Source organism: Lathamus discolor, chromosome 3 (genome assembly GCF_037157495.1).
Source record: "Lathamus discolor isolate bLatDis1 chromosome 3, bLatDis1.hap1, whole genome shotgun sequence".
NCBI lineage: Eukaryota > Metazoa > Chordata > Aves > Psittaciformes > Psittacidae > Lathamus > Lathamus discolor.
The window spans coordinates 25,922,207-25,937,819 of NC_088886.1; positions in this window are offsets into that span (position 1 = coordinate 25,922,207).

A 15,613-nucleotide genomic window follows, 5' to 3' on the forward strand; every position below is an offset into this window, starting at 1 on the left:
TGCAGTGATTGAAATGGGATCTGCTAAACTGTTTTGTACACTGAATGGGCTCCAAGAGTTCAAAAGGAGATACACATAGGAAAGCTGAATAGATTGGATTTTTTTATATTCTCCACCCTCTTCCCCTCCTTCTCCCCAGAAGTAATTGTCTCATCTGCTTCATTTTCTTTCTAGAGAATTTTATAAAAACATTAGCACTCCTAGGTTTTTAACTTACAATAAATGGATCTCAGAATATTTACATGTTTTTCTGTTCATTAATTTTAGCTGCTCAGAGCATAAGTGCATCCATCCAAGCCTAGCTTCTGACATGGGAAAGCCACAAGTGATCAGCTTTCACAATAAAGGACACAATGTGCTAATCATGTTAGTGGGTGAGGTACCCACTGATCCTTGTAATCCTGTCAGACTCATGCTCCTCTCCAGCCCATCTGCATCACACAAGAGAAGGATTTCACCTACTCAATGACACCAGCACATTCCAGGGGCAGATCCCCCATTCCAGGACATGCTGTGTCAGGATATGTTTGTTAATAGTGCAGGATCTGCCATAGTAATGTTGACTAGTATATAAATTGCAACAAGCATCTTATGGTGAAGCAGGAAGCAAGAATCTTAGCAATTAATAATTACCAAGACTTACTTGGGTAGCAATATCTGGACATAGAGTTTTTCATTGTCCTTTATGTAATTAATTGGTATATTTCTTACCTTTGCACTGATTTTCTTATGCTTACTTTGTTGCTCTTCCAGTTGTTAATGTGGGTAACAAGTAATCTGCTTTTTTAGCTTGTTACCTGGCTTGGGTTCTCTCTAGCTATCACTTTTAAAGCAGTTGCTGTACCTTGTGATACCTATATAGAATTATAGAATCAACCAGGTTGGAAAAGACCTTTAAGATCATGGAGTCCAACTGTTACCCCAGGACTGCCAAGTCCACCACTAAACCATGTCACTAAGGGCCTCATCTACACAATTTTTGAAGACTTCCAGGGACTGCGATTCCACCACTTTCCTGGGAAGCCTGTTCCAATTCCGGATCACCCTCTCAGTGAAGACAATTTCCCTAATATCTGATCTAAACCTCCCCTTGCGCAGCTTGAGGCCATTTCCTCTTGTCCTATCACTTATTCCTTGGGAAAAGAGACCAGCCACCTCCTGGCTCCATCCTCCTTTCAGGTAGTTGTAGCGAGCAATAAAGTCCCCCCTGAGGCTTCTCTTCTCCAGACTAAACAACCCCATTTCCCTCAGCTGTTCCTCATAAGACTCATTCTTCAGACACTTCAACAGCTTCTTTGCCCTCTCTGGACCTGTCCAGAAACTCAGTATCTGTCTTGTAGTGAGGGGCTCAAAACTGAACACAGTATTCAAGGAGTAGCCTCACTAGTGCTGAGTACAGGGGGACTATTACTTCCTTAGCCTGCTGGCCCCACTATTTCCAATATATGTTTGTTTATAACAAAATGGATTCCATTAGCTTTGCTTTATTATACATTCTTTGTTAACTAATGCTAAAAATAAATAAACAAACAAACAAATAAATAAATAAATGAGGAAAGTAACTCCTGCATTATTGTCATGCAACTCATAGACACATGTCGAGTGCATGGCCAAGCTAGCAGTGTCTGTTACATCTCTTAAAATGGTTAACAGTAATTTGTACAATGCCAAACACCCTGATCTGCTGTAGAAGCAGTGAAAAATACAGTATTAAGCTCTAGAAATTAGAAGGTAGCCATTTTTTCCTTTTGCTCTAAATTGAGCATTTTTATATAATAGTGATCTACTTAGAACTGATAAATTCTTTCAAATCACTCATAAGTCTATGTTTTTTCAAAGCAATTTAAATGTCAGTGTTTGTTTGGCTTTTATAGGAAAGCATAATACTCATTAAAAAAAATTCTTGCTTTCATATACACATCCATCATTGCAAGTCCAGCTGTTTGCTGTACTCCATTGAGCATATTGACATATTTATTACATTAAAAGCACCCTCTGTAGAAAAAAAAAAAAATTACCTCTGTTGATGATTTTTAGCAGAAACCTGTGTTCTCCTGGTTGTCTATGTGAATTAGCTTTACCAGATTGGTTTTGACTACAGTTGGTTGCAATAATGTTCATAAGTGAAATGCAACTATTGCTTTTCCTTCCTTTTCTATTTCATAATAAAGTTAGTATTTCCTTAGGCACTGGAATCCTCGTTTGCCTGACATGAGAGAAAATAACAACATTCTTCTATTACCCCAACTTTGAAACATGATGATTAGAAGTATTATCATATATCACAGAAAAATCTAGGTTGTGAGAAACTGTTGGAGACTATCTGGTCCAAACTTCTGCTGGAAGCAGAGTCATTGAGTTAGGTTGTCCAGGGCTCCATCAAGCCAAGTCTTGAATATTTCCAGTGAAGCAAATTCTATCACTTCTCTGACAACCTATCCCAATGTTTAATTGTTCTCACAGTGATTTTTTTTTTTATTTTATCTACATCCAGACACAATTTCTCCTTAAAGTAACTTGTTTATATTAGCCTTGATATGTTTTCCTATGATGTGTTCAGATACGCAAATTAGTGCTTGCCTGTCTAAATAACCAACAGAAGAAAGAGCAGTAGCCTTATTGTATTTCTGATGTCACACTAGATATTTAGTAATAGAACTACCTGAACAATAGCTTTTGCCCACATCTTTCATTTGACTTTCCCCAGCCTCCACAAACACCAGACAGAAAAGGGTGGTCTTTAATACTTTGTCAAGTACCAGAGATCCAAGAAGCACAGAAGGCCAGAAGTTGAAAATGAGGGTATTAATGTTCTACAACAGCCACCCACCCCACTTTAAAGCAAAGTTTTTCAAGAATTTTGCCTATATAGTATAATTGAGCTATAAAATTCCTAGACACTGCCTGAAGGCCTGTATTCGACCCTCATTTTGTGCACATACATCACTGCCTTAGACGGAAAGCAGTATGCAAACTAACCTTGTAGTCCTGCCAACAATTACCTGCTACTTGGCCCACTGCCCAGAATAAAATCATGCAAAATTTTGGATTCTGGTCTCTATTTCTCTGGTATATTTCTATAGCTATTTAAGCAACTGGGGGGGGGAGGGGGGAGGTGGCGAAGAGTGTGGGAGGAAAAAAAAGGAAAAAGAGAGACTGTAAAAATGTTTAGATTATGGAATAAGCATGCATAATGGTTTGGCTATGGTTCCCTTCTTTTTCCCTAAACACTTGAAAGAATAACAAGAGGAAATACTAAAAAGAACCAGCAATCTAAACAAAGATTGTAAGGTCAAACTCTCACTTGCTCCTCCTTCCTTCTCTTTATTGCCATTAGCCACTTGTCTGCTGGCTCTCAGCTGGGCAAAACCAGTAAATGACAAAAAAGATTTTGTGGGTGCCCAGTGATATCTTGAGCTGTTCCAGAGGTTTGCTGTGTGCAAGATGAAAATCCTCTGGAAAAAAGAAAAAAGAGGAAAAATAATCTGAAGTTCATGTACATGAAGTACAGGAAGTACCAGCCTTAACTCTGGTCACCACGGATGATAGTTACCACTAGAATCAATTGCACAAATAACAGCTATATCTGCTGTGTTTAGATGTATCTGCAAAGGATAGTAAGGAAAAGCACCATATCAGCTTGTGAAGACTGTAATTCATAAAACCATAGAATAGTTAGGGTTGGAAAGGACCTTAAGATCATTTAGTTCCAACCTGCCTGCCATGGGCAGGGACACCTCACAGTAAACCATGCCACCCAAGGCTTCGTCCAACCTGGCCTTGAACACCGCCAGGGACAGAGCATTCACAACCACCCTGGGCAACCCATTCCAGTGCCTCACCACCCTAACAGTAAAGAATTTCTTCCTAATAGCCAATCTAAACTTCTGCTGTTTAAGTTTTAACACGTTACCCCTTGTTCTGTCACTACCGTCCCTAATGAATTGTCCATCCCCAGCATCCCTATTGCAGCTATTAGGCAGGCAGTGGTGGAGGAAAGACATGAAGACAAATTATGAAGATATTCACTAGATCTTCACTAGGCACTGAGGTCTTCTTGGCAATAGCAGTAAAACAGGACTGAAGTTTGAATATGTGAATTTGAAGATAGAGCAGTGAAAATTTTGCATCAGGCAGCAACCTGTACAAATAGGTGAGGACTCTGAAAGTCCACCAAACATGAAGATGCTTCTGCATCTGAGGATAGGATGGGTATAAACAGCTGACACTCAGTGCCTTTCACGTAAATGGATTCGCCACTGCAAAAGGAGTCATTAAACCCTGTCTGATACTACTCCGGTGTCCTGTTTCCTGAATGTTTCTGCTGTCTGCAAAGAGCAGGCACCCTGTACTGCTACAGCCCTGAAACTAAACAGAGCCAAAGTTGTAACTTAGTTGTATGTTGCCTAATTCCATAGCCTGTTAGCACAGCCAGCCAATGCTAACTGTATCAACTGAGAGTCCTTGTAAGTGAATTTTCTAGTTTTTCAGGAAGTAGTTCAATGTAGAGACTGGTATCACATGGCTGTAATTGAAGTACTAGTATGACACAGTAAAAATAAAGGAATCTGTGCAGTACCTACTAAGCTTGTTTTCACACATCTAATTATAGAGGAGTGATAAAGATTATTCTTCTAACTGATCAAAGGGTAGAGTTGCTGACATGAATGTCAGAAATCAGGTTTTCCTGTTGAAATTCATACATCACTGACTGTTACAATGCATATTGAATTCAGGAGCTACCAAAATCACGGATGTTCAGTTGTCTGCTTTAACTCTCTGAGGCTATGCAAAATATAACTTCAACCAAAACTTTAAACTAGTTGTTCTCTTCCTACTTCGTACAGATGTTAGTGCGGCAAGTTACTTCTTGCTATCTGGCGCCCTCTCCCGCAGATTTGCTTGTGTATGGTGGTCTGTTTACAGAGAGAATCTCCTATAGTATCATCCTCCTTTGATAAGGTCTTTCCGTACAGAAGTCCTTCCTGACCCACCAACCCTTACCTCTCTCTTTTTCATATACCCCCGTTATGGCCACTCATTACGTTCTGAAAGGGTCCCAGGGAACCATAGCTTTGTTAATGAAGAGTTATCACGTGATTTGTTTTCTTTACAAAATTATTCCTAACATCCCCAGTTTACCACAGTCCAGCTCCCCACTGGTTGTCTCCGGTTTATTGACGACAGTTATCCTTGCCACAAAATGCATTGAAAAGGTATTAGTGTCTTTACCTCCTCAAGGTAATATCTCTACCTCTTCTACCTTTCCCTTCATAGACTTCAGCTGAAGTTAAAGCAAATTGCTTTGCATCTCACTGTCTCCTCACTACCATCATACCACCTTCAGCCTTCTTGCTACTGCCTGTAGTAAGATAGGAATAACTGTGTATCAATGATTGTCCCTGCACTCAGTAAAGGGAAGAAAAAGCAGACAGACTTTGTGTCTCTCAAATATAAGATCTAAGTGGGTTTGCCCAGAAGACCCATTGAATCTGCAGCAGAGGAAGTTTAGGGAGGTGTGACTTGACACCTGCCTCCTGGCGGCAGGTTCTCAGTTCATCCAGCTGAGAGTATAACAACCTGAAACAACAGCTCTGTAATAGAAAATTTGTTCCATGTATGGGTCCTCGTCCCTTGGTGTGAGAAAGAATGAACTCACCTCTTTATCTGGAGCTGAAAATCTATGGTCCCAACTTCCACAAAAGGCAAGTAATAGGGCACAAACCCTGAGGAGTTTAAGAATGCATATAAGAGGAAACAATATGGGGCTAGCACTTAATCACCACATTTCTACATACTCTCCTCATAGGCTGATTGCCAAACCACTTTCTCTTCTGTTTCCTTCCTCCCTGTTGTCTTTTTTACTCTGTCAAGTTGTTCACACTGCTTCCTCAGCCCCATGCAGTGTTCCAAGACCTCTTTTTACCATATTTTCCTAGTTTGTCATCAAAAAGCTGTAAGGAACTAAGAAGAAAAATTTTGTCTAAGAGAACACAGAGAATGCTTTGACTTTTGGCTAATGCTGTTCAGCAATGTTTATGTCATTTTATCTGTATGTTTCAGATGGCCTTTTATTTGTAGTTTTGGGATGAGAAATAGATGCCTGTTTTCAGTAAAAATTCACAGATACTGGCCATTCATTTTCTGTAGATGCCTTTGAAAATCTTTCTGCAGGGTGGCCTGTTTGATTATTCTGTCATTAGTGGCTACACAATACTACTGTAAATTATTTCACAAGAAGGTACATTAAAAACTTGTTTCCAGCTCCTTTGTAGAAGCACAAATTCAGTTGCTTTGTGAAAACAGGCATGTACTCTATAGTTTCATTTTCCAAGAACTCTGTATCACTGACTACTTCAGGGAACAGATTACTTTTTCTTCCAATAGGCTTCCTGGTCCAGTAGTGAGTGACAGGATGAATCCTCCTAAAAATTCATTTGTAACTTTTGTTTTTATGATTAACCTATTATGAAATATTATACCTCCTAAGTGAGTAAGACTCTTGCTCCACTGTTCCTGATGTAGGCAAGTGTTTCGGACCAAGACATGTGCTAAGATAAATTTGTGAAAGGCATTTCTATAGTTCTGCTGTGGATTTAGGTTGTCCCCAACTCCCCCCTCCTGATGCACACCAAGCCACTGTACTTCCTCAAAATAAACCACTGAAAATAGGAGGAAAAATAACCCACAAACTTCCATGAATTGAAACCATCTACTGTATGATTTACTTCAGCATACTGGTTCCTGAAACACAGTAGGCACTTCTGTAAAGCATACAAAACAGCAGAACAAAGCTTTCAACAATGCCTACTCATTTATGGTAGTAAAGGTTTTGGTATCCATCAACAGTTCCCCCCCACTTCCACTTAGCTTATTATTAGTGATGCCTGGAACTCCTTTCAAACAGTACTCTTTATATGGTTTCCATGGTTTGAAATAGGCTTGTTTTAACTTTTCTTAAGGAAGTGTTCTCTATTGTTGCTAAATTATTACAAAACAAAACAAAACAAAACAAAACAAAACAAAAACAAACAAACCAGGTTTTGTAGATCATGACAAGAAACAAATACACCTACTTCCTCCCACCTGCTTTCACTGTCTTCAAGGTGTTTCAAAATCTTTTAGCTTTGACCTTTGAGAAAATACAGTTTTCAAAACAGCTCATGTTCTTTATGAAAGTGGGTATGACTTATGCATCTTAATCACATAGATACTATGGAATCACTACCTGAAGAGAATCACTATGTTCTATTTCCTTCATTCCAGCCTTCCTTCCTTTCCCCTCATGTTTTTAATTGCAAAGCTGTAATTGAAACAGTTTAAAACAAACACACACACATACACACAAAAAACCCCAAACCACACACACGCACACACACAGAAAAGCAAACAAACAAACCCCAAAATAAAACACAAAACTAAACACAAAACTAATGAAGGTGGTTGGTTTTGTTTTTTTTTTTTTTTTCTAAGAACTTATAATCAGGTTCTTCCTGATTAAACCTGTCAAATCATACCTTCTGCAATTTCTCTTCCTTAGCTTTGTAAGCTCAACTTTTACAAGTTTGGACCCTGATGGAAATCTTGAACTTCAGCGTTAACTCACTCTACACATCTAACTTAGGTATGATTCAGAGGACAGAAGCTATCTTACTAGCTTAGTCAATTCAGAGGCATGTAAGCATAGAGAAGGAAATCCAGAATACCTAAAGTAGATGATTAGAGCACACTGTGTGGAAAAAAAGCCCACCTTAATGTTATAAGAAGAAAAAAAAAAAAAAAGAAAAGAAAAGCTTCTTTAAACTATTAAATGGGGGTTTGAACTAGATGATCTTTAGGTCCTTTCCAGCACTAACCGTTCTAGGATTCTATTAGTCACCCTTCAGCGTTCTCCTGTTCTGCATTCATTGCAATGTCTCTTTTCCAGTCAGGCACATTGGCTACATAACAGAAGAGTTCTTTAGTGCATCTAATTGTTATTGTCATTGTGTTCCCACTGTTATGTTAATTAGATTAAAACAGACTCCCACTGAGACTGTAACAATGACAAACACTGTAGTTATCTGTCAGCTCTCTCTGAAACCACTTTCAATGGCTTTGTAAATGTGCTGCCCCAACAGACCACACTGCTGTGTAATGTAAATAATCTGTTTGATCACACTTGCTCACATACTTGCAATAATCAATATAGAAAAATAAATTCATAATGACTGGGAACCTGAGGCACATTATCAATCTTTCCAATCAACTAAAATATGGAAAAGGTAATAGAAACAGAATAACTTTAAATATGTATTAATACTGACTTTTTTTTTAACTATATAATGCAAATACTGTGGGGAATTATGTCCTGTCAGAAGTTTAAAATTCTTGTACATTAATACTCATCGCCTTCTTTGTCTGGAAGGATTGGCTTGTTCCATTTTTCCCTCCTTGCTTTAAAAAGGTTGTAGCCTTTCCACTGCTTGTTCTAAAGATAATAATAAATTCTGACAACTTTTAACATAGACCCCCATTTCTACGGGATGTCACTTCCAGACTGCTAACTTCTAGATCCATATTCTGACTGTTTTCAAGGGCTGGTTCAAGACACTGATGAGCTGTCTGTCTTGTGGCAAATCATTTAAGGCACTGTTGATGTCCTGAAATTTATTATGTGCAGCAGATTTGCCTAGGTCTTCTCTTGGCAATGCAAGAGTAACTGTTGAACTGCCTTTCTCATCTTACTGTAAGAAGACATCCAGCAACAAGACAATCCTCATTATCAGACCACACTGAGAAGCAGGGTGGCTTTCATAACTGCAGGTTCTTTACAAGTGATGTGGAAACCATTGTAACAAATAGTAGTGTACTTCTCACTAGCTTTATGCCTCATTTAACTGCATCCAGAAGATTTAAGTCTTCTGTATCCAACATGTGTGCATGTGTGGACATACATATCTGCTGTGTTCATTAACCTGTATTATACATCTCATTTCTTCTCTTGCTGCAATTCTGAAGCAGATGTGTGAGACTATAGAGAATAGGTGTAGGCTATTTGCCTATGATCTGTGTTCTTGTTGATTATTTGGAAGGCAGAAATTTTCCAAGGATCAGTACTACAGACTTAAAAAAACCCAAAAATTAATGACATATAGACAAGATTTCACTTCTCCCTCCCTTAGCCTGAAAAATAATGAGAGTGAAGGTGGAACCCAAACAGAGAAATTATTTCTTCTTTAGACCTCTACCCTAGTTTAATGCCTGCCCCAGCACCTGGCAGAGTCCACTGCAGATCCTTCATTCATAAGGTTGTTTAGAAGATCATCTGACAGTTGTTATCTTTGCCTTCAGGTGCTGCAGCTTATTTGCAAGCCTTAAGTGACTTGCTTAGGTTCACACAGGCAGTCTGTAGTACAAGTGCAAATTGGGCTGGCCTCCTTCAGAAAAAACTCTTTAACTGCAAAATCCTACTTAATATGTTGGGCTGAAATGTGAGTGTGTGCAATACGCACTACCATCCCAGATAAATTGGAGCTCAAATCTATGTGCCCCAAATTCAAGGGCTCTCAAGACTATAGCAGCAGAACTATCTTTGAGTTAAGCAACTCTTAATCATTTACGAGAAAAGAGCCATGTCATAATGAAGTGGGCAGAATTGCTTTGGTGAGTCACTTGCGGACTTGGAACAAGAACACAACTGGCATACACCTATTTTTCACAATTTCTTGAGATCACTGCTTAAGTTCAAATGTCAAAAAAAGACAGATGAGTTAAAAGAAAACCTCTTTGAATTATATTCAAAACACATAGCTCAAGGATCGTCTTGCAAATTTTAGCCCCTGAAAAGCACTGCACAGCCATCTGTTGAGCTTCTCCACTAATGGGGACTAGGCCCCACTCAATGATAAAGTCATATGGGGAATCACATGCTTTGACCAGCTACAAAACAAGGTAAGTCTATGCTATGAGAAATCCTTAAAATAAGATACAAAAAGGGGGAAGGAGTAGTCATTCATTTGCTATAACTGATGCTTAAACCAGAGATAACTAAAACTGTATCCTGAGTTTGTTTTGGTTTGTGGATGTTTTACGATTCCCCCCCCCCCTTTTTTGCCTGCTTCTGTTTTTATCCTTGACTGTCTATCTAAAAATGCAATTTTGTTCATCACTTTATAAATAGCCTTGTAGAAACAAATACAACAGGCCAAGATATCCTCATACTTATTTACCTCTTTTGTGCTTTTCAGTGCAATCATTAAACTTCAACAATTTCATCAAATTGATCTTGGCTGGACCATTCACTGGCAGAAAAAAAAATCTATGTTTACAAAAGTAATAATTGCATAAAAAAATTCTGTATTTGATTACATCTGTTTCATATACCTACAATTACAAATGTAACTAAACTTACTCGTGCACTTTAAAAGAGATCTTTGTGGATGTTATGGAAACAAGTAAAATACTTCTACTATAGTTTGATGTGAAAAACTCCACAAGAGGGCACCAGATAGTTATGTTAAATATCACACGGGGGGCTGGATGTGAAAAAGTTCTCATAATTGGAGATCAATAGCTGTATTAACCAATCACAAGTCAGGCCTTAAATACAGACACATTCAGTGGCAAGTTCAGTGTTTCCATCTACACTCAGCCTGAAGATTTCTGCTTCTGTTTCTGATCCCAAGGAGAGCTTGCACGCTGTTACTGCTTCTACCTACAAACATTGCCCCATTTCTAATCTTACTTCCAATGCTGTCTTGTGTCACATACCTAAAATATTGCACACACCTAAAATACTGCACATACCTAAAATACTGCCTAGAGCTCTAGGATAAGAACAGAAATTGTTAGATTTGTTTTCCAGGGCACAGTGTAACTTTTTCACCACAAATTAGATGTTCATTGGTGAAAGACACAGTTTCACTATGGGTTAGTCTCAGCGTGTAGAGCTATTCCCCAAACATTACCACCTTCCATGCTTTTGACCTTGTCTTTGCAATGTATATACATAGTTATTTAAAAAAAAAAAACAAAACAAACAAAACCAAACCAAAACAAAGACACCCCCCCCCAAAAAAAAAAACACCAAAACACACACACACAAAAAACCACAAACAAAAACAACAAAACCCAACAACCAACCAAACCTATTTCAAAACATTGTGTACACAATTTTCTCTATGGCAAACCACATTTGATAGGTGTTAAACTAACTTGTTTCCTTACTGTAGAGGATAGGATGTTGCTAACATGTTTGCTGAATCACAAATTAAAAAGTTGTAAAAATTATTTTATCATGTCCCTAGTTCTATTCAAAGTACCTCTCCTCAAAGTATGAGTATTCTGAAAGCACTAGTTTTGAGCACAAGCCCTAAGGCTATAGATTGTGTAAATATGGTTTTTTCAGTCTAAGTGAGTTTGGAGTTTTGTCTTTTGAAACAGTTAAGAATCTGAATTTCATATACTAACTTTTTTATTTGTATGGCCATTTCTTTAATTTGGGGGATGTAATATTTTGATTTGTCTTTCATTTTTTAAATGGGCAAAACCCTTCAATCACTGCCTGAAACTTCATTTTATGAAGCAGATAAAATTATCTTGCAGCTACTCTGTTTCCATTTTGCTGATATGATTACTTTCAGGACCATGCGGTTCGATGATTTCATGAAAAAACTGCCTGGAAAATACTAAATAATTCTGAATTACTACCAGTTACTGATACCACTGTACTACTGTTGTTCACCAGTTACGGCTGTGTGACTCTTTGGCTTGCACCTACACTCTACTGATTCATGCCCATACAACTACCAAAGCTATCAGAATAGATTGCCAGGTAAGAGTTGACTTTTTTTCCTAGACTGTCTCTCATCTTTGCTGCCTTGTAAGCAATCTGCATTAGAGAATGTGACCTAATACTGTTCCCATCAAAGCTGGTGAAAGATATTATGCCCCGGCTTTCTTAAAATCTGTTGCCAATCTGCACACGGCTTAGGAAGTGCATTGTAGTCGTAAGTTTATTAAGGCTATATTAGGTCAGATATGTGAACATTTTAAGGATACATTGGAGGGGAAAACAAGTCTTTGACACCTCCTAAACAAGATCCACTATGTTATTCTCTGCTCCTATCTCTGTCACTCCTAGCTCATTCAGGACTTACAAACTGCAGGTTTTAGCAATATCTTTCCCTCTTGGGTCAACACTGATCGTCCAAATACTGGCCTTCAGTGACCCTTTTGAAAGCAAGAACTTAATAATAGTGCGGCCTGAATACTGAAGACCCTATGGTGTCTCATGCACAACTTTTTTTCCAAATAAATAAAGCTAATAGAATCCCACATCTGTGCGTTTTGATCCTTGAGTAACATAGATTCTGCAACAGTCTCATTTATTCATGTTACCTCTGTGAGTAGTAAATATGCCATGGCTTTCCTCCTTCCCACTTATTTTTGTCTACAAGTCTCAAAATAAAGCCACAGTCTTTTCAAAATTCTGTAAATATATTACTGGGGTATTACCTTACCTATCAGTCCAGGAAATTAATACAGATTATAGTGGAGTTGATGTTTCTGACACAGACTGAATTATTTTCATTGCATATACAAACAAGTATCCAGAATATGTGATTCACTATTGAAATAGATTATAAACCTGAGCTGAGCATAATCTACTACACAGTTAGCAAGTACATCCAAAGTAACTCCTTTACCCTTAACTTCGAGATGCCCGTTTGAAGGTTGCACAATGTGACCTAACTTCTGCCTTGGTACGAAAGGTACCCTCTATCACTGATTACTTTGGGTCTAGTAAATCCAGCTACAGCCAGAGAACTCCACTTCAAACACAATGCCTTCATGAAAGTGAACTGTCACTTGATGAAAAGGTAATTCCTGCCTTTACCTTTTTGCAGCTCTCTTATCCTACAGAAAAAGGTTTCTCCTCTGGATTGCCACTGAACATATTCACCAGATTTTTATAGCTCTAGAAAGAGGAAGAGGTACATTGCACTTACAGCTCCACTGCAGCCATGTCACATCAGTCCATCTACCTATGCCAATGGTGCCTCTCAATTCAAGATAACACTGTCAAGCAAACATTTCTTGTTAAGGTAGTTTAGTTTTGAAGCTGGAATAAACACAACATCACATGCAAGTATAGAGAGGGTTTTCTTGTGTTCTGAACTTCCTCTAGAATGTGATCTGCCACAATACAACTTTTGCTGAGCAATCTTGTTTAATTTCCCTCCTTTTCCATTCATAATATTGAACAATTTTCACTAAAGATCACACAGATGCTTGTCTCTGCTTTATTTTTAAAGAATCTAAATCTGAAATTGCAGCAAACCCATCAATTCTGAGCCAGAGTTGGTTCAGAAGAACAACATCAGTGCCCTTTTTTCCTGCCTTGCTTGTATCTGATTTGATCCTAAGGAAGGCTGCTTTGTATATGCTTTGTGACCTGCACAAAGGGTAAATGCCTCAAAAATCTCTCTTGCTCTGTTTGACAAGGACAGCTAGCATGAGAAAAAGGTTTGAATATTTTACTAACACTGGGTCAGACAAGTCTCTCAGCCTACCTGGAACATCACCAACTTACCTCATCTTTCCAATTCACCGCCTATTTATTTTTCCCTTGCTATCATTTATTTATACACTCATCTTTCTTTACTGTAATGTACCACAGTGGAGTAACACACCAACAGGGACATTTCCTTCTACCTTTTCCACCTTTTGTATATTATTTACAGCTGCCTCCCTCCAGACTTATAAAATTAAGTACTTTTCTGTTGTTGGGGTTTTTTGGTTGTTTTTTTGTTTTTTTGTTTTTTTTTGTTTTGGGTTTGGTTTTTTTGTTGGGTTGGTTTTTTTTTTTTTTTTTTGTTTTGTTTTGTTTTGTTTGTTGGTTTGGTTTGGTTTTTTCCCCCTTCTTCTTCTCTCTAAATACTGGTTTCTAAAAGGCAGTGAATGGGTGACCTTCAATAACTTTAACAGGTAATAAATATTTTACCTAGAAGGAGAACATGGAAACAGCATGTCTCAGTTGATGAGTAATTTTCTTTACTATTATTTTGCTGCTGCAAAAAGCAGAAGAAATGTTTCCATTACACCAGTAACAGTGGAAACCCTGAGTTGATGAAAGCTTTTTCAGCTATCATGCTGCATGCTTTTTCTACCTGCTGCAGGGAAAGCTGTGAAGAACAAAAGTGCTCACAAATAAGAGGTTTGAAATACAGTATTATCCATATCCTTTCTTGTCTGCACTGTGAGTGCAGAATCACGTACTGATGGGATAACCTGGTCTGGAGGTGACCACAGGAGGTCCCTGTCCACCCTCCCACTCTAAGCAGGTCAGTTCTGGGGTCAGACCTGGTTCCTCAGAGCTCGAACCAATTGGGTCTTGAAAACCTCCAAGAATTATGATGGCACAATCTTGCTGGGCAAACTGCACTGCTGCCTGAGTGTTCTTTTGGGGAATAGGTTTTCCCTGTATTCAGTCAAACCCTTTCTTGTTTCATTTTGTTGTCACCTCTCACCTTACTCCCTCGCAACACTGAAAAAAGCCTCGCTTCATATTCTCAATAACCTCATAGGATGGAGTTGGAGGATGTAAGGCCCCTGAAGTCTTCTCTACTCCAAGCTAACCAAGCCGCACTCCCATGGCCAGCCTCTCCTGTCAGGTCAAATGCTTCATCCCCATCCACCCAGACATGGTACCTGGATGTGACCTAACAAGTGCTGAGCAAAATGGACTAATCTCCCTCTTGATCTCCTGGCCATCCCCCTGTTTGTGCCACCCAGGATGCTGGTCTCAGGGCCTTCATGACAGAGGCAGTAGTGTCCTAACTCCTGCACCAAGAGAGGTACATGGTGTGGAAAAGAAATGTGCATCTGCGCCACATTTTTCCCCTGAACAGGAAACTTTCTTCATATTGATATCTTGGCATACTGACAGCTTCCACCTGAGAAGTATTTGGTGGCCTTTTTTTACACCCTTAAAAGTAGCATGAACACCACATTGCAGAGAAGATCCATGGTGCTGCTATTAAAACAGTGAATATAGGAAATATAACCAAAATAAAATAAATGTTCTTATAAATATGATGAGTTGGACACCACTAGCACAACTTAACTATGCTGAATTTCCTTTTGTCTCCCTTTCAGCAAATGTTCTTAAAATGTTTATAGTTTGTTAATTTACATGACACTGTATAGTTTTGCATTTTAGCAGATGCTTCCAACTCACCTTGCACTCCATCTGCCTTTGGAGATCTGGCTTCCTTAAAACTGCATGCTTTCATTTTACAAATCTTATTTTTGCAACATACAATGACCTAATCACAAAAAACTTTTACTAAGAGTGGTATATTAACATAGGAACTTCTTCACTCAACACAGTCCTGCAAACAATTAACAAGTGAAGTAATTTTCACCAAAGGACACTTTCTGGTACAGCAATAGCTTGACAGATGACGTCTTCCTTTTCTCAGCACTGATGGAGAGCTGAAACATCAGGAAAATTTCAGTTGTTAATTCTGACTAGTGTCCTTCTAAAGAAAGGAATTTATCATAATCGCTTTTTCTGTTCTGTGCCATCCTTAAACTTTAACATTTAAAGAGGTCAACATAACCCACT